Here is a 6,000-nt window from a genome sequence, read left to right on the forward strand (position 1 = left end):
ATTCAATACTATGAAACTTTTACAAAGTACTTGCTTGTGAAGTGAGAATAATTAAGGTCGCGCGGGCTTAGCGTGGAAAATAAGTTAACCAACACTCGTTTGACTCGAGTATATACTACGTTTCGTTATGTGATTTTGTAATTATTTTCCTCCTCACTCAACGAAGCCCCACAGCGAAGGCAATCTCGCCCGAAGCCATTTCTCGACGCAAGATTTTCAAAGTGTTTATAAAATTACCGCGATACAAGGTAGAAGTAACTTGAAACCCTACGACGCCGCGCATATTGAGATCATTTGGATTTTACTCCCGCGCGTGGAGCGGCGGTTAGAAAAGCAGGGAATAAACGTACCTGCAGGGGGAACCTTTTTCGCGCCGAAGTCTTAGCGTCAATTCGCTAACCCTTTTAGTGCTCTCTCTCGAATCCCAAACCGTCCAGGGGACGTTAATGTTTTCTATACACAAATGCAGGGTGCACGATGGCTGCGAGAGCCGTCTCAGGGTAAAAAACATTCTTCGAAACCTATTCCTTCATTAGGTTTATACGTCGCGCGTAATACTAAAAGCTAAAACGTTTTCAGGTATAAATGAAATGCAAAATTTCATCAACGTTTTTATTAACTTTTAATTACAACCGTTGCGATCGTTGATGCAGGAAGCTTCGGCTTGTAATAATTCGTGCAGTCAATTTTAAAAGTGCCATGTCGCTGCTTCGGTCAGCTTCAATACTTGCGGGTCGATTGATCAAACAGGTTTCTGATTTTGTTTCGATCGAATCCGAGACCCGATTAAAGAGAAACGAGAAATCCGTTTTCAATCTTTACGCTCCACGCCTCCCCAGGCTCTCACGAATATCCCCCGGGAATCCGAACAGGGATACGTACAACGTTGAGCCCGGAGTGGTGGCTGAGTTTCTAACAAAGTTTGTCTAAGTCAAGCGTAGCGGGCAAGTCGAACCGAGGAAAGCGAAGATCAAGACAATTCGCGATGAAAATTTAATGAAATAGGTACAACCTTAGTTCCCGATCCGCAAACTCTGGGAACCCGGTTTCACCGCCAACTGGTGCACTTGCGATTACGCTCCTTCGGTAAACCTGGGAAATCCTTACAACTGGAGACCCACAGGGTTCCGATACCTCCCCTCTGTATGCCTGTGGGATTTTTTTTACATTCCCGTGCTCTCTGACAATAATTAAGCACCGTCTGTTACCCGTAATGCCTGTGAACTGACACAAATGTGAATTATATTTTGCGACTACAGCGTGCAGGATTCGTTTCGGCTTACGAGAGGGGTTGGGGAGGAGGGGTTGTATTGCGGTGGGGGATCAGAATCGCAAAACAAACAGTACATTACACGCAATAACGCACAACAGTAGCCGGCGGGCATCAGGGATATAATATTTCCATCGCTGTATGTGCAGCTCAATCCAATTAATTCTATTTTAATCACCGCATCACGATGCATTTATTTTTATTTTTTTCAATAATCAGGCTAATAATGAGTATAAAATCATTTGTGATTACTAACGAATTCGATTTGATAGTTTGTAATGTTAGGAGCGATAGTGGTAACTAGAAAAATAAATATCGAAAATGCTTGTCACGTTATACCATACAAAAACAGGCTGTGATTATACTCCGTTTATAGAAGAAATATGTTGCACAATATACCGTTTAGGATTTGCAATTGTATCATCGGTTCTATACCGAAAAATTCCCGAGGGACGAGGTTTCAGATTTTCTCGAAATGTGTAAATGAACACGAGAAATTAAAGTCGGCGTTTACCACCGAGTAAACAGAATATATTACTATTCTCTTCCAGAAACGAGATGGGGAAATAATGATCACAGGAAATGCGCAAGTATTTAATTCAATGTCGGTATACGCGTTAAGCGAATCTCATTACGGATAAAAATGTAGCACCGCGTTATATACGTGGTATATATAATTTTCCAACGATACAAATCCTACTGACCTCGGAACTCGAAAGAGCCGGTAAGGGGTTTAAAAAAGAACAACACGAGGTGTCCCGGGGCGTATCTTTTAATTATCCGCGATGGTAAATTCTTTATCCTCCTGGAACAGTGTGCGCGGCAATGTTTTCAGAACAAACAGTTTCCATGTTGATACGCTGTAATAGAATAATCTGACGACTGATTCCAGGGTTATTATATAGCCCAAGGGGCTCACACTGTGTATAGCTGGGGAACGAAACCTGCAGAATCCGTAAAATCTCGTCGCCCACGACGCTTCCATAGGTACGTATTGATTACGAACTGACAATGAGATCAGACCAACTTCACCGCAAGCTCTGCTCTCTGGTTCGCAATATCAGTCGCATATTTTTTACACAGTCGATCAAAAGTTTAATTTTGCCAAATCGGCTGGGATCGGATCGAGTTTAAAGACTTTTTAACAGCTGCATTTAAGTGGCTGCCCAATTCGTCGTCGGGGAAGGTCTTTCATAAGTGGGTATAAAAAAATCATCCGCGTCGAAATCTTTGGTTGTGAATCACCTCGAACGAATGATTGAAATATGAAATTCCAAGCCTTGGCGTGTACTCATTTTATTACATTTTTCTCCGATACCGGAATCCAACCGAATATCACCCCTCGCGCCTTACGTCAGGATCACCTTTTCACTATCGAATAATAGGTAAATGGAAATGAGACGAGGTACTTTCACCAAAGTATTTGCGAAAACCAATGATCCAAAGACGTTGAAAAGTTTTTACGAAAAAAAAAAACCAAATTATCGGCACGCTACAACGCGACAAGACACCGTCGAGTGTTGGAGAAATAGATTTGCAGACGCAGTTTCCCTCCCGAGGCAAACCGTGACGTTATACATAAACGAGGTTGAAGGTTGCGCCTGCAGACAGGGTCACCTGCTGTGGAATACGACTTGCGTTGCTAAGGGAGTAGCGAAAACCCATCTGCGTGGAAAACAAGAGAGAATCAAAAGCTTTTTTGTTGCCACTGTGCTTCGGTTAACAAGCGCGTGCCCCTTTCTTCTGTCTTTATGCTACGTATTCGTCCGCCTGATTCCCCCTCCAACAATGAGATACATTACCTGCCACGATTCTTATTATTTGCTCTTCCAAGTAGAGAGGAGCACGCCCCGGGTAACGAGACGACGTCTGCTCAAAGGAGACGAAAAGGTACCTGACTTACGCCCGAAACTTATATTCCGTAGGATTCTTCAGCTTCTTGGTTCTCGTCGAAGCTCCAACTACCTGAAAAACTGTACGTATGCAATGGTCATCAGTAACCGGCGTAAAGCTGATAATGTCATTAAATACATTCCAGTGTCAGTCAAGATTTCACTTGAATTCTTATAATGCAGAATTGGTAACATTCTGGGATTCAATATTTTGTGGATTCGTAATCAAAGAATGTCTCTGAAGCTTACGACTAATTCTCAAAATTTTTCTACCTCGTTAGCATATCTATATGTGGAAGGAAGGTGAGCTGTGTATAACAGGGACATTGCTTCTGGTAATATCTGAACACATACATGCAGGAAATATATATGTCTTAACAACCCTACGCGATGCTCGTAGAGAAAACTGGCGATTCCTCGGAGCCCAACAGAGTTGAATTTATGGTGCAAATGGATACAGAACAGTCGCCGGTTTGAAAACTAGTTTCTTTTACGATGAAACGTTCTTGTTAATAAAAGAGGAAACGCCGGGTTCAAACTAAGACATTCAAAATCGGCAGGTAGGTATTAATGTTCCGACCGAAATCCGTAAAGAAACATTTGCTTTCATGTTTTCACGCCCAGAACTGCGTACTAACAAGATTGGGCATTAAAGGTGGACAGTGGTAAGCGGCAAGCGGTTGTGGAAATGTTCGTATTCGTAACCGTTTGCCTGTGTGCAAAGTAACATCCTGTATATATACACAGAAGTATCGAATTATGACCGGCTGGCATAAGGAGTCGTCCAAGTGGGTAATATCCGAGACTTTGTGAGCTGCGGTGTAACGCGATAGTTTATGTAGAACTTGACTGGACATTGGGCTGTCGGAGATTATCCCCCAGGTGCTCGGACAATGCTCTCCTCGCTTATCGACGGATGCCAAAATCCTCGGGACTTCCTCGTCTGCAAGGCGCGGTTAAGACTCTTCTGGGTCAATGGTTATCTGAAACAAGTGACCAATACCGTTTTTTCCTTCGTTCTTTTTGCCCCGACACCTTCGATGTCCGACGCAGCTGTAGCGTGCAATAATTCAATAGCGCGTTCGTAAAAGTGATCGATTACGTATTTTATTCGTTCACTGTGTTAACTTGCGATCCAGAACGTGTAAGTAACTACATGTAATACGTCTACAATGTCTGTTGACGAAAAGACGCGAGAATTGGATTCCACTGTTGGATGTATGGGTAAAAGGTGTTTCTCTGCAAATGGTGGAAGATAGTCGTAGGCGCACCTTTATGTCAGTGAGTTCGTAAACCTGAAGACAGACAACCCTTTCGAAATGAAGCTGCTTAGGCAGAGAATTACCACCGAATAATCATCACGACATTTTTAGGTCAAAAGATGGCTGGGCGGTGTGTTGGCAGTGTTAGGGTAATGTTTGCCAGTCTTGTTGCCTGGTATTTTTCAAGGATTTTCGACTTAAATTAACTCTTACTTAACTTAGATCGCGCAGAAAATCCTACTACGAGTAGATATAATAGTTCAATACTGCTGATGGCAGGTTTGTTAAGTTGCAACGCATAATACTATCGATTGCACCTAAATACTGGATCTTTCTATAATATATCTATTATACTGTAGGTACGCTGCATCTCCGTTCTGTCATTCTTTCTTTGCTACGTCAGGCGCCAACGGTTTGTCAAGGTTACACCTTGCAAATAAGCGTGTCATTGTGTAAACATTTTTTTTTCTCCGTATCTAACGCCAGAAAATTTTCATCTTAATCTTCAGGTAGAACTTTTCAATTTTAACCGCACAGATTCAGGTTAACAAGCTACTAAGCTTTTCCTACTATAAACGATCGAAATAAAACATTTACATAGGGTACGGGAAGAATATAAAAATAACTTCGATCACGCAAAATTTGCGCAAAAATTTAACAGATAACACTTTGTACTTTGCTTTTCTGTAGCCGTATTTTGTTTTGCTTTGCTCGAGTTTATTGTTTCTCTATTTCTCTTACTTTGACTAGATTTTGATTGGTTTCAGTCAATTTGAGGATTTTCGATTGTATTTTATTTTCTAGGGTTGGATTTTCACCTTTCTTCTCTTTCAACTTTTGGTATTGTAATTGTTGCACTTGTTTTGGACAGGCAAATCTTCGTTACCCAATATTGACATAGACGTTAACAAAGACAATAAATAATAAACAGCAACTGCAGGTTTTCACAGGTGTTGAAAATTTGCTTGATAACCGAAGACCAATTTCATGGCTCTTCGTCGGATTTGCCTTTACAGCTGATACGAGACACGGTATCAAAGATCCTGATTATTTCACCATCTTCTTCAAAAGGTAAATGAATAAGAATTCAATATCACTAAAAAAAAAAAGAAACTTCCCCTGAGGGGTTCCAATCCTTAAAAGACATTCCATTTGCACGAATCGTTGCCCGAACATTGCAGAAAATTTAATACACCATTCATTTGATCGTAGTGTGGCAATTAAGAAGACGAAGTACGACGAACGGAACGTTACACGTAATTTTTGGACAAAGTTTTAAGATTCAATTAAGGGCAACCAAGCCCAAAAAAGGAAGAGAGTAGTAGTCACTTAGGAGGCGTAGCTTTTTAATGGATTCATTACCGGTGGGCACGTCTTCATTGTCTCTCCTAAGATGGTGTAATTATAGAAGCGACAGCTCTCTAATAATAATTATCGGTTCCATAAAAGTAAAGAAGCGAAACACACCCTGGATGGCGTCCGGGGTAACTCATAGACAATGCGAACCAACGCCGCAAGTGGCACGCGACACTCGTGGCAAATAATAAACCGCGGTAAAATCGCTGAAGTCAATCCA

Source organism: Neodiprion virginianus, chromosome 3 (genome assembly GCF_021901495.1).
Source record: "Neodiprion virginianus isolate iyNeoVirg1 chromosome 3, iyNeoVirg1.1, whole genome shotgun sequence".
Taxonomy (NCBI): domain Eukaryota; kingdom Metazoa; phylum Arthropoda; class Insecta; order Hymenoptera; family Diprionidae; genus Neodiprion; species Neodiprion virginianus.